This window comes from Anomaloglossus baeobatrachus, chromosome 6 (assembly GCF_048569485.1).
Source record: "Anomaloglossus baeobatrachus isolate aAnoBae1 chromosome 6, aAnoBae1.hap1, whole genome shotgun sequence".
Lineage (NCBI taxonomy): Eukaryota > Metazoa > Chordata > Amphibia > Anura > Aromobatidae > Anomaloglossus > Anomaloglossus baeobatrachus.
In genome coordinates, this window is record NC_134358.1 from 94,702,605 (window position 1) to 94,717,194 (window position 14,590).

General features: G+C 51.7%; 1 protein-coding gene across 3 annotated transcripts in view; it reads right to left on the reverse strand.

Moving 5' to 3' along the window:
- The window catches only part of WWP1 (WW domain containing E3 ubiquitin protein ligase 1), a 167,864-nt gene that overhangs the window by 35,605 nt on the left and 117,669 nt on the right, over positions 1–14,590 (reverse strand). The window lies entirely within an intron of this gene.

The window sequence follows — 14,590 nt, forward strand, 5'->3', positions numbered from 1 at the left end:
TGCAATAAGAGCAAATACTCCCCGTGCACACTTCTGGTTCCATCCTTTCACCACGCTCTGACCCGCTCTGGAGGTAACTTTCTGTACATATGTACTGTTTACTGTATACAGTATACCATTATACAGTACAGTATATACTATATAGCATGTCTATCAATTTGCATTTGTGGATACAGTATTGTACTTCTTATTCTCTTATTATCTTATTCTATTTCTTCTAACCAGTGCAGCACATCGCTTATACTGTATCTCGCACACCAACAATGTTATTGTATGCTAAAGTGCAGTTTAATTTGCTTTATATGGTTTTTACTGTACAGTATTTTGTATTGGTGTACTATAATAATTTTATATGAATACAGTACACTATTTTGTATTACTGTAATAAGTTTGTATAAATACTGTAAATATTTTTGGGTTGTGGAATGAATTGTCTGCGTTTCAATTATTTCCTATAGGAAAATTCATTTTGATATAAGAGTAACTTGGTTTAAGAGCACACTCCCGGAACCAATTATGCTCGCAATCCAAGGCTCCACTGCACAAGTCCACTGACTAGCAGATTTCTGTTTACGCTGTGCATTGGCAATCAGTGGTGGGTATGGGATTATACAGAGCTCATCAATAGGGAGGACTACATGGCAGCAGGTTTACTAGTTCTTTAATGATAATCTCCTGCTGTGATTTTATCTAAACTACAGCAAGCAGCCCAGTAAGTGACAAAATCGCTAGAATCAGTGTCTGTCCCTACATCATGCAGCTCTCGGATTACGTACCAAAAACCTGGTGACAGATTTCCTAGACTCAATGTCAGCCAGATTTTGAGAAAGAGGCTGCTCATGTCACACAATATGGTGTGAACAATCTGGGTCTCCAACTCACCTGATTACAACAGTCAGGGTATACTAATACCATGAATAAATCACACTCCCTTATGTCAAAAGAAGGGAATTTTGCTTACTTACCGTAAATTCCTTTTCTTCTAGCTCCAATTGGGAGACCCAGACAATTGGGTGTATAGCTACTGCCTCCGGAGGCCACACAAAGTATTACACTTAAAAGTGTAAGGCCCCTCCCCTTCTGGCTATACACCCTCCCGTGGGATCACGGGCTCCTCAGTTTTAGTGCAAAAGCAAGAAGGAGGAAAGCCAATAACAGGTTTAAAGACAAATTCAATCCGAAGAAACATCGGAGAACTGAAACCATTCAACATGAACAACATGTGTACTCGAAAAAACCAAAAATCCCTAAGAAAACAGGGCGGGTGCTGGGTCTCCCAATTGGAGCTAGAAGAAAAGGAATTTACGGTAAGTAAACAAAATTCCCTTCTTCTTTGTCGCTCCTAATTGGGAGACCCAGACAATTGGGACGTCCAAAAGCAGTCCCTGGGTGGGTAAAAGAATACCTCGTGATAGGGCCGTCAAACAGCCCTGTCCTACAGGTGGGCAACCGCCGCCTGAAGGACTTGTCTACCTAGGCTGGCGTCCGCCGAAGCGTAGGTATGCACCTGATAATGCTTGGTAAAGGTGTGCAGACTCGACCAGGTAGCCGCCTGGCACACCTGCTGAGCCGTAGCCTGGTGCCATAATGCCCAGGACGCACCCACGGCTCTGGTAGAATGGGCCTTCAGCCCTGAAGGAACCGGAAGCCCCGCAGAACGGTAGGTTTCAAGAATTGGTTCCTTGATCCACCGAGCCAGGGTGGATTTGGAAGCTTGCGACCCTTTACGCTGACCAGCGACAAAGGACAAAGAGTGCATCCGAGCGGCGTAAGGGCGCCGTGCGGGAAATGTAGATCCTGAGTGCTCTGACCAGATCCAACAAATGCAAACCTTTCTCAAATTGATGAACTGGATGAGGACACAAGGAAGGTAATGTGACATCCTGATTGAGATGAAAGGGGGATACCACCTTAGGGAGAAACTCAGGAACCGGACGTAGAACCACCTTGTCCTGGTGAAACACCAGGAAGGGAGATTTGCATGAGAGCGCCGCTAGCTCGGACACTCTCCGAAGAGACGTGACCGCTACTAGAAAAGCCACTTTCTGTGAAAGACGAGAAAGGGAAACATCCTTCATAGGCTCGAAAGGCGGCTTCTGGAGAGCAATTAGAACCTTGTTCAGATCCCAGGGCTCTAACGGCCGCTTGTAAGGAGGGACGATATGACCAACTCCTTGCAGGAACGTGCGCACCTGAGTAAGTCGTGCTAGGCGTTTCTGAAAAAATACAGATAGCGCTGAGACTTGTCCTTTAAGGGAGCTGAGCGACAAACCTTTTTCCAACCCGGATTGCAGGAAGGAAAGAAAAGTAGGCAATGCAAAAGGCCAGGGAGGAACTCCCTGAGCCGCGCACCAAGATAAGAATATCTTCCACGTCCTGTGGTAGATCTTGGCGGAGGATGGTTTTCTAGCCTGTCTCATGGTGGTAATAACCTCTCGAGATAATCCTGAAGACGCTAGGATCCAGGACTCAATGGCCACACAGTCAGGTTCAGGGCCGCAGAATTCAGGTGGAAAAACGGCCCTTGAGATAGCAAGTCTGGTCGTTCTGGTAGTGCCCATGGTTGGCCTACCGTGAGGTGCCACAGATCTGGGTACCACGATCTCCTCGGCCAGTCTGGAGCGACGAGGATGGCGCGACGGCAGTCGGCCCTGATCTTGCGCAGCACTCTGGGTAACAATGCCAGAGGTGGGAACACATAAGGTAGCCGGAATTGCGACCAATCTTGAACTAAGGCGTCTGCCGCCAGAGCTCGGTGATCGTGAGACCGTGCCATGAAAGCCGGGACCTTGTTGTTGTACCGTGACGCCATCAGGTCGACGTCCGGCATCCCCCAGCGGCGACAGATCTCCTGGAACACGTCCGGATGAAGGGACCATTCCCCTGCGTCCATACCCTGGCGACTGAGGAAGTCTGCTTCCCAGTTTTCCACGCCTGGGATGTGAACTGCGGATATGGTGGAAGCCGTGTCTTCCACCCACGTTAGAATCCGTCGGACTTCCTGGAAGGCTTGCCGACTGCGTGTGCCACCTTGGTGGTTGATGTATGCTACCGCTGTGGGGTTGTCCGACTGAATTCGGATCTGCTTGCCTTCCAGCCACTGCTGGAAGGCTTGTAGGGCAAGATACACTGCTCTGATTTCTAGAACATTGATCTGAAGGGTGGACTCTTGCTGAGTCCACGTACCCTGAGCCCTGTGGTGGAGAAAAACCGCTCCCCACCCTGACAGGCTCGCGTCCGTCGTGACCACCGCCCAGGATGGGGGTAGGAAGGACTTTCCCTTTGACAATGAGGTGGGAAGAAGCCACCACTGAAGAGATTCCTTGGCCGCCTGAGAAAGGGAGACGTTCCTGTCGAGGGACGTCGACTTCCCGTCCCATTGGCGGAGAATGTCCCATTGTAGTGGACGCAGATGAAACTGCGCGAAAGGGACTGCCTCCATAGCTGCTACCATCTTCCCTAGGAAGTGCATGAGGCGTCTCAAGGGGTGTGACTGGCCTTGAAGGAGAGATTGCACCCCTGTCTGTAGTGAACGCTGTTTGTCCAGCGGAAGCTTCACTATCGCTGAGAGAGTATGAAACTCCATGCCAAGATATGTTAGCGACTGGGTCGGAGTTAGATTTGACTTTGAAAAGTTGATGATCCACCCGAAACTCTGGAGAGTCTCCAGCGCAACGTTCAGGCTGTGTTGGCATGCTTCTTGAGAAGGTGCCTTGACAAGTAGATCGTCCAAATACGGGATCACAGAGTGACCTTGAGAGTGCAGGACTGCTACTACTGCTGCCATGACCTTGGTGAAGGACACGTGGGGCTGTCGCCAGCCCGAAAGGCAGAGCTACGAACTGAAGGTGTTCGTCTCCTATAACAAAGCGTAGAAAACGCTGGTGCTCTGGAGCAATCGGCACGTGGAGATAAGCATCCTTGATGTCTATAGATGCTAGGAAATCTCCCTGGGACATTGAGGCGATGACGGAGCGAAGGGATTCCATTCGGAACCGCCTGGTTTTTTACGTGCTTGTTGAGCAGTTTTAGATCCAGAACGGGACGGAATGACCCGTCCTTTTTTGGCACCACAAACAAGTTGGAGTAAAAACCGTGACCTTGTTCCAGAAGAGGAACGGGGGTCACCACTCCTTCCGCTTTTAGAGTGGACACCGCTAGCCGCAGAGCATCGGCTCGGTCGGGAGGTGGAGAAGTTCTGAAGAAGCGAGTTGGAGGACGAGAGCTGAACTCTATCCTGTACCCGTGAGACAGAATGTCTCTCACCCAACGGTCTGTGACCTGTGGCAGCCAAATGTCGCCAAGCGGGAGAGCCTGCCACCGACCGAGGATGCGGAGAGAGGAGGCCGAAAGTCATGAGGAAGCCGCCTTGGTAGCGGGTCTTCCGGCTGTCTTTTTTGGGCGTGACTGAGTTCGCCAAGAATCTGAGCTCCTCTGATCCTTTTGAGTCCTTTTGGACGAGGAGAATTGGGACCTGCCTGAGCCTCGAAAGGACCGAAACCCCGACTGTCCTCTCCTCTGTTGGGGTTTATTTTGTCTGGGCTGAGGTAAAGATGAATCTTTACCCTTGGAGTGTTTAATGATTTCATCTAAGCGCTCCCCAAACAGTCGGTCACGAGAAAATGGCAAACTGGTTAAACACTTTTTGGAAGCAGAATCTGCCTTCCATTCTCTTAACCACAAGGCTCTGCGTAAAACTACGGAATTGGCGGACGCCACTGCCGTACGGCTCGTAGAGTCTAGGACAGCATTAATCGCGTAAGACGCAAATGCAGACATTTGAGAGGTTAAGGGTGCCACCTGCGGAGCAGATGTACTTGTGACCGTGTCAATCTGTGTAAGACCAGCTGAAATAGCTTGGAGTGCCCATACGGCTGCGAATGCTGGAGCAAACGACGCGCCGATAGCTTCATAGATGGATTTCAACCAGAGCTCCATCTGCCTGTCAGTGGCATCTTTAAGTGCCGCCCCATCTTCCACTGCAACTAAGGATCTAGCTGCAAGCCTGGAGATTGGAGGATCCACCTTGGGACACTGGGTCCAGCCCTTGACCACGTCTGGGGGAAAAGGATAACGTGTATCCTTAAGCCGCTTGGAAAAACGCTTATCCGGATAAGCGTGGTGTTTCTGGATTGCCTCTCTAAAGTCAGAGTGGTCCAGAAATACACTTAATTTACGCTTGGGATACCTGAAATGGAATTTCTCCTGCTGTGAAGCTGTCTCCTCCACAGGAGGAGCAGGGGGAGAAATGTCCAACATTTTATTGATGGACGCTATAAGATCATTCACTATGGCGTCACCATCTGGTGTATCCAAATTGAGAGCGGTCTCAGGATCAGAATCCTGATCAGCTACCTCCGCCTCATCATACAGAGAGTCCTCCTGCTGTGACCCTGACCAGTGTGATGAAGTCGAGGGCCGCTCATAGCGAGCTCGTTTAGGCTGTCTGGGACTGTCGTCCGTGTCAGAGCCATCACCCTGGGATGCAAGAGACACCCCCGGATCCCGGAGCTGTTCCGACTGAGGGGGACCAGGGAGCAATGAGTTAACAGTGTCCATGGCCTGAGGTACTGGTCTAGACTGCAATGTTTCAAGAATTTTAGTCATAGTCACAGACAATCTGTCAGCAAAGACTGCAAACTCCGTCCCTGTCACCTGGACAGTATTTACAGGAGGTTCTGCCTGGGTCACCTCCAGCAGAGGCCCCGGCCGAGCAAGTGCCACAGGGGCCGAGCACTGCACACAGTGGGGGTCAGTGGAACCTGCCGGTAGAACAGCCCCACAAGCGGTACAAGCAGCATAGAAAGCCTGTGCCTTGGCACCTTTGCTTTTTGCGGTCGACATGCTGTTGTGTCCTCTGAGAATAACTAGGAGGGTATATAGCAGAGGATCCCCAGCGACTGTACAGTGCAATGTAAAGCTGCAAGCATAAAATACAATATACACTTCGGCACCAGTGGGGGTCAGCCCTTGAGGGCAGCTTACCGCCCGCTGAAAAGCGGGTGTGTGGGCACCAGAATGCCGTGTCTGGGTCTCCCAGTCTCCTCTCTCCAGCTCAGACTGCACACAGGAATGGCTGCCGGCGTCCTGTGAAGAGAGGGATCGTGGGCGTGCCCCAAACAAAGTGCGGGAAACTGGCGTCCCACTGTGCCCAGTGTGAGGGCTGGAGTATGCAAAGCAGACTCCAGCCCTCTGCGCTGACGTTCTATACAGCGTCCCGCCCTTCCCCTGACTGGCAGGCCTGGGGGCGGGAACGAAACGAAACTAGGCCGCAGAAAGCCGGGGACTCGAGTAATAAGCGCGGCCGTGATATATGCACGGCCAGCGCGGAAGTCCCCGGCGCACCACAAGTCCCAGCCGCGCCGCAGCGAAAAAACTGACAACAGCGGCCGCGCGGCAGTTTCAAATACATGTCCCCTCTCAGCAAAGCTGTAGATAGGAATGGCACCAGCGCGCAGCGCTGTTGTCCCCGGCGCACTAACACACCCAGCAATGCTGCAGTGTGCGCGCGGTCTGTACGGGGACACAGAGTACCTTGGCGTAGCAGGGCCCTGTCCCTGACGATACTCCGCTCCATATCCAGCAGATTCCCAAGGGGCTGTGGACGGAGCACGGTCTCTGTGCCTGGAGACCGGTAAATCCCACTTCACCCAGAGCCCTAAGGGGGATGGGGAAGGATGCAGCATGTGGGCTCCAGCCTCTGTACCCGCAATGGGTACCTCAACCTTAACAAACACCGCCGACAAAAGTGGGGTGAGAAGGGAGCATGCTGGGGGCCCTATATGGGCCCTCTTTTCTTCCATCCGACATTAGTCAGCAGCTGCTGCTGACTAAACAGTGGAGCTATGCGTGTATGTGTGCCTCCTTCGCACAAAGCATGAAAACTGAGGAGCCCGTGATCCCACGGGAGGGTGTATAGCCAGAAGGGGAGGGGCCTTACACTTTTAAGTGTAATACTTTGTGTGACCTCCGGAGGCAGTAGCTATACACCCAATTGTCTGGGTCTCCCAATTAGGAGCGACAAAGAAAATACATTAACTACATAAATATTGGTGTACATTATCTTACTCTCATGCGCAAGTACCAGATTTTCAAGCACATTCCCGACATGTTAAAACCTTTGTGATTTGATGGTCAAAATGGACGTTGGCCGCACAAATTATGCCTGGAGCCCAACAATGGTGCTTTCCCATGCCTGGGCTGTGCTCCGTGCATCTCAGTTCAGGCTGAGTCTATCACACAACACGTTTGTCCTTTAGCGATTCATCGTCTCTCATTTACGCGATTTAAAGTTCTCACAGCCTTTGATTTTATTTTCTACCATACTTCTTTATCATTTTTCTCACTACACGGAATCCGTTTACGGTCACTCATCTTATGTTCTGTGTAACTAACTCAGGTCATCGGTTTTTCTATTTTACTCATTTATTACTAATTCTGGTCATAATTTAAAGGGAATTTGTCAGCAGGTTTTTGCTCTGTAAGCTGAAGACTGCATGCTTCAAGGGTTAAAAAGAAAATTCAGGGATGCCTGTCTTGTCAAGGACTGAGCTGTTTATTTGCTATGTTTGTTTAAGCAGCAAGCACTTCTCATTGCACAAACTACAATGTGACCTGCACAGCAGCCACCCCCTGTGATTAGCACCTCACTGTCAATGCACAATCCCTAGAGAGCCTGGTGGGTGGAGACAGCTCCCTCAGCTCTGCTACATGACTAAATCTAAAAATTCTGATTGCGTCACGACGGCTGCACCCAGTAATCTAAGTGATACATTGTTGGATTCAAGATCTCTTTGCCCACATTATGCTGCTCTCTGTAGCAAAAAACCTGCTGACAGATTCCCTTTAATGTTGGCTATCAAGATCATGTGAGTGTCATCCACATTTTATTATTCCTATTGGCTCTATCAGATTTCAAGTTTTTGCCATATTCCGATTTTTGTTTCATTACATTTAGTACATATGATTATATTGATCCATTATACTATATTTTTGAGACTTTTTGTATGTACATATGTATATATTTATAGGCTGTGATCAAGGTTTTAATTTTTTGCTTCCGGAGCTAAAACTTACTGATGACTTAATAAAGTTATACACTATTTTATCTCACCTCCAGTCTTGGGATGCTTTGGTTTTTTTAACGCAATCTCTGGTACAAATATGATGGGGTAAATTACTCCACATCAACAAGTATGGGTACCGTATTTTTCGGATTATAAGATGCACGTTTCCTCCCAAAAATTTGGGAGGAAAATGAGGGGAGTGCGTTTTAAAATCCGAATATAGCTTACAGGCGCGGGAAGGGGGAGGCTGACTGTGCAGTGACCAGGTGCATTTGGGCGGCCGGGTGGCTGCGTGCGGTCAGTTGAGTGTCGGTGCCGGCTGCCTCTCTGTGCGGGCGGGTGGGTGGCCTGCTGGCTGCCATTCTGTGCGGGCTGGTGGCTGTGCGGACTGCGGTGGCTGTGCGGCAGGTGTCCCAGGTCCCAGTTTCAAGTGATGGTGCCGGGAGTCAGTGTGTGCACAGATGGAGCCCTTGGATGAGATGTCCATCTGCGCATGCGCCGCTCCCGGCACCATCATTTGAACTGGGACCGCAAACAGACTGGGACACTCATCGCACCAGCCTGCTCCACCACTGAGCCGCTGCTGATGACGCCACTGAGCCACCGCCGCTGATGACCCCGCTTCACCACCACTGCGCCCCCCTTCGGTAAGACAACACCGGAGTATAAGACAGACCCCATTTTTATTTTTTTACCTATTTTTATCCCTAAATTTGGGGTGCATCTTATCTGGTGCGTCTTATAAAAACGAAAGAAGGGAATTTTGTTTACTTACCGTAAATTCCTTTTCTTCTAGCTCCAATTGGGAGACCCAGACAGTGGGTGTATAGCTACTGCCTCTGGAGGCCGCACAAAGAACTACACTTAAAAGTGTAAGGCCCCTCCCCTTCTGGCTATACACCCTCCCGTAGGAGTACGGATTCCTCAGTTTTAGTACCAAAGCAAGAAGGAGGAAAGCCAATAACAGTTTCAAAAACAAATTCAATCCGATAACTAGATCGGAGAACTTAAGAAACAACGTGAACAACATGTGCACCCGAAAAAACGAAACCCTAAAAACAGATAGGGCGGGTGCTGGGTCTCCCAATTGGAGCTAGAAGAAAAGGAATTTACGGTAAGTAAACAAAATTCCCTTCTTCTTTTTCGCTCCTAATTGGGAGACCCAGACAGTGGGACGTCCAAAAGCAGTCCCTGGGTGGGTAAAAAGATACCACATGAACGGGCTGTCATACAGCCTCTTCCTACAGGTGGGCCACCGCCGCCTGAAGGACTCGTCTACCTAGGCTGGCGTCTGCCGAAGCGTAGGTATGCACTTGATAGTGTTTGGTAAACGTGTGCAGACTCGACCAGGTAGCCGCCTGGCACACTTGCTGAGCCGTAGCCTGATGCCTCAACGCCCAGGACGCACCAACGGCTCTGGTAGAATGGGCCTTCAGTCCAGATGGAATCTGAAGCCCAGCAGAACGGTATGTGTGAAGAATTGGTTCCTTGATCCACCGCGCCAGGGTGGATTTGGAAGCTTGCGATCCCTTATGCTGACCAGCGACTAGGACAAAGAGCGCATCCGAACGGCGTAGAGGCGCCGTGCGAGAAATGTAAATCCTGAGTGCTCTCACCAGGTCCAACAGATGTAAACCCTTTTCAAATTGGTGAACTGGATGCGGACACAAAGATGGCAAAGTGATATCCTGATTGAGATGAAAGGAAGAAACCACCTTGGGAGAAAACTCTGGAATTGGACGCAGTACTACCTTGTCTTGGTGAAACACCAGGAAGGGAGATTTGCAAGATAACGCCGCCAGCTCGGACACTCTTCGAAGAGATGTGACCGCTACAAGAAAAACTACCTTTTGTGAAAGCCGAGAAAGGGGAACCTCTTTCAAGGGCTCGAAAGGCGGCTTTTGAAGAGCAAGGAGAACCTTGTTCAGATCCCAGGGTTCCAATGGCCGTCTGTAAGGAGGAACGATATGACAAACTCCTTGGAGAAACGTGCGTACTTTAGAAAGCTGTGCCAAGCGCTTCTGAAAGAATACGGATAACGCGGAGACTTGACCCTTAAGCGAGCTAAGGGACAAACCTTTTTCCAACCCAGACTGCAGGAAGGAAAGAAAAATTGGCAATGCAAATGGCCAGGGAGAAAACCCTTGAGCCAAGCACCACGCTAAGAATATCTTCCACGTCCTGTGATAGATCTTAGCTGAGGATGGTTTTCTAGCCTGTCTCATTGTGGCAACAACTCCCTGAGATAAACCTGAGGCCGCTAGGATCCAGGACTCAATGGCCACACAGTCAGGTTCAGGGCCGCAGAATTCAGATGGAAAAACGGCCCTTGAGACAGCAGATCTGGACGGTCTGGTAGTGCCCACGGTTGGCCTACCGTGAGATGCCACAGATCCGGGTACCACGACCTTCTTGGCCAATTTGGAGCGACGAGTATGGCTCGCTGGCAGTCGGACTTGATTTTCCGGAGAACTCTGGGTAACAATGCTAGAGGTGGGAACACATAGGGGAGTCGGAATTGCGACCAATCCTGAACCAAGGCGTCTGCCGCCAGCGCTCGGTGATCGTGAGACCGTGCCATGAAAACTGGGACCTTGTTGTTGTGCCGTGACGCCATCAGATCGACGTCCGGCGACCCCCAGCGGCAACAGATCTGTTGAAACACGTCCGGGTGAAGGGACCATTCTCCTGCGTCCATGCCCTGGCGACTGAGAAAGTCCGCTTCCCAGTTTTCCACGCCTGGGATGTGAACTGCAGATATGGTGGACGCTCTGCTTTCCACCCACGTCAAAATCCGCTGGACTTCTTGAAAAGCTTGGCGACTGCGTGTTCCCCCTTGGTGGTTGATGTACGCCACCGCCGTGGAATTGTCCGACTGAATCCGAATCTGCTTGCCTTCCAGCCATTGTTGGAAGGCTCGCAGGGCAAGATAGATTGCTCTGATTTCCAGAACATTGATCTGCAAGGTGGACTCTTCCTGAGTCCACGTCCCCTGAGCCCTGTGGTGGAGAAACACCGCTCCCCACCCTGATAGGCTCGCATCTGTCGTGACCACTGCCCAGGACGGGGGAAGGAACGACTTTCCCTGTGACAATGAGTTGGGGAGAAGCCACCAACGTAGAGAGTCCTTGGCAGTCTGAGAGAGGGAGACAGTCCTGTCGAGGGACGTCGATTTCCCATCCCATTGGCGCAGAATGTCCCATTGGAGAGGGCGCAGATGAAACTGCGCGAACGGGACTGCCTCCATTGCTGCTACCATCTTTCCTAGGAAATGCATGAGGCGCCTCAGTGAGTGCGACTGGCTCTGAAGGAGAGATTGCACTCCAGTCCGTAGCGAGCACTGCTTGTCCAGTGGAAGCCTCACTATCGCTGATAGAGTATGAAACTCCATGCCAAGATAAGTCAGAGATTGGGTCGGGGTTAGATGAGACTTTGGAAAGTTGATAATCCACCCGAAAGTCTGGAGAGTGTCTAGCGCCACCTTCAGACTGTGTTGGCATGCTTCTTGAGAGGATGCCTTTATAAGCAGGTCGTCTAGATACGGGATGACCGAGTGACCCTGCGAGTGCAGAACAGCTACTACTGCTGCCATGACTTTGGTGAAGACCCGGGGGGCTGTTGCCAGACCGAAGGGTAACGCTACGAACTGTAGATGCTCGTCGTGTATGACGAAACGTAGGAAACGCTGATGCTCTGGTGCAATCGGCACGTGGAGATACGCATCTTTGATGTCTATTGATGCTAGAAAATCTCCCTGAGACATTGAGGCTATGACGGAGCGTAGGGATTCCATCCGGAACCTCCTGACTTTTACGTGTCTGTTGAGCAACTTCAGATCCAGGACGGGACGATACGATCCGTCCTTTTTTGGGACCACAAACAGATTGGAGTAAAAACCGTGACCCTGTTCCTGAAGAGGGACGGAGGTCACCACCCCTTCCGCCTTTAGAGCGGCCACCGCCTGCAACAGAGCATCGGCTCGGTCTGGTGGTGGAGAAGTTCGGAAGAAACGAGTTGGCGGACGAGAACTGAACTCTATCCTGTACCCGTGAGATAGAATATCTCTCACCCAACGGTCCTTGACGCTTGCTAGCCAAATGTCGCCAAAGTGGGACAGCCTCCCACCGACCGCGGGTGTGGGCATCGGAGACCGCAAGTCAGGAGGACGTCGTTTTGGCAACGGTTCCTCCGGCTGGTCTTTTTGGGCGTGACTGAGACCTCCAAGAATTTGAACGTCTCTGGTCCTTTTGAGTCTTTTTTGACGAGGCGAATTGGGACCTGCCCTGTCCTCGAAAGGACCGATAACCAGACTGACCCCTCCTCTGTTGGGGCTTGTTTTGTCTGTGTTGCGGTAAGGAAGAGTCCTTACCCTTGGAGTGTTTGATGATTTCATCCAAACGTTCTCCAAACAATCGGTCACGAGAAAAAGGCAAATTGGTTAAGCACTTCTTGGAATGAGAATCTGCTTTCCAATGTCTCAACCACAGAGCCCTACGCAAAACAACTGAGTTGGCTGACGCCACTGCCGTGCGGCTTGTAGCGTCCAGAACAGCATTAATCGCGTACGACGCGAATGCCGCCATTTGCGAGGTCAATGGTGCTACCTGCGGGGCAAATGCACGTGTGACTGAGTCGACTCGCGCAAGCCCGGCCGTGATAGCTTGGAGTGCCCATACGGCCGCAAAAGAAGGCGCTAATGACGCTCCAATCGCTTCATAGATGGATTTCAGCCAGAGCTCCATCTGCCTGTCAGTGGCATCTTTAAGTGCCGCTCCATCTTCAACAGCAACCAAGGATCTAGCTGCAAGCCTGGAAATTGGAGGATCCACTTTTGGACACTGGGTCCAACCCTTGACCACTTCAGAGGGAAAAGGGTAGCGTGTATCTTTAAGTCGTTTAGGAAAACGCCTTTCAGGATAAGCGTGGAGTTTCTGGATTGCGTCTCTGAAGTCAGCGTGGTCCAGAAAAGTGCTTAATGTACGCTTAGGGTATCTGAAATGGATTCTCTCGTGCTGCGAAGCTGACTCCTCTACAGGAGGAGCTGGTGGGGAAATATTCAACATCTTATTGATGTTAAATATAAGATCATTAACTATGGCGTCACCATCTGGTGTATCTAGATTGAGAGCGGTCCCAGGATCAGAATCCTGATCAGTTACGTCCGCCTCATCACCCATAGATTCATCCCGCTGGGATCCAGACCATTGAGATGAATGTGAAGGCCCGTCATAACGAGCCCGCTTAGGCTGCCCGGGGCCATCGTCCGAGTCAGAGTCTTCACCCTGAGGTGTAGATGCCCATCCCGGAGCTAGGAGCTGAGGGGGACCAGGGGGCAATACATGCACAGTGTCCGTGGTCTGAAGTACAGGCCTAGCTCGCAATGTGTCAAGAATTTGTGACATAGTGAGAGACATTCTGTCAGCAAAAGCTGCAAACTCAGTTCCTGTCACCTGGACAGCATTCACAGGTGGTACACCCTGGGACACGTCCAGCAGAGGTCCCGACTGTGCAAGCACCGCAGGGGCCGAGCACTGCACACAATGGGGGTCCGTGGAGCCTGCCGGTAGAAAAGTCCCACATGCGGTGCAGGAAGCATATAATGTCTGTGCCTTGGCACCCTTGCGTTTTACGGGCGACATGCTGCTGGCTCTCTGCATGTGAGAGAGTCTATAGCCAAAGGGCGACCAGCGCTATGTAATACCAAGTATTTGTAGCAACAAAATACTAAGAATACTACGAGCACAAGAGGGGGTGAGCCCTGAGGGCTGCTTACCGCCCGCTGAACAGCGGGTAAGAGGCTGCAGAATGCCTTGTCTGGGTCTCCCCGGCTCCCCTCTGCAGCTCAGCGTGTCAGCAAGAATGGCTGCCGGCTTATGTGGAGAGGGGCGGTCCGTGGGAGTTCCCCAACAAAAGTGCGGGAACAGTGTCCCCTCTGTGCTGACTGTGAGGGCTGGAGTATGTAAAAACGACTCCAGCCCTCAGCGCTGATGCACTGGCCAGCGTCCCGCCCCTCTCCTGACTGGCAGGTCTGGGGGCGGGAACGAACGAAAGCAGGCCGCAAAAGCCGGGGACTCGAGTTATCAGCGCGGCCGCCGTAAAAGCGCGGGCCGCGCTGAAGTCCCCGGCGCACTACAAGTGCCAGCCGCGCCGCTGTTCCAGCGGCCGGCGCGACCGAGTCTAGACGTGGGCAGCGTCCCGCCCCTCTCCTGACTGGCAGGTCTGGGGGCGGGAACGAACGGAAGCAGGCCGCAAAAGCCGGGGACTGTAGTTATCAGCGCGGCCGCCGTAAAAGCGCAGGCCGCGCCGAAGTCCCCGGCGCACTACAAGTGCCAGCCGTGCCGCAGTCCCAGCGGCCGGCGCGGCCGATTCCCATAAGTGTGCCTGCTTCAGCTAAGCTGAATGAGGCCATGGCACAGGCGCCGCAGCGCTGATGTCCCCCGGCGCACTACAACACCCAGCATGCTGCGGTGTGAGCGCCAAATGCACGGGGACACAGAGTACCTTAAGGAAGCAGGGCCATGTCC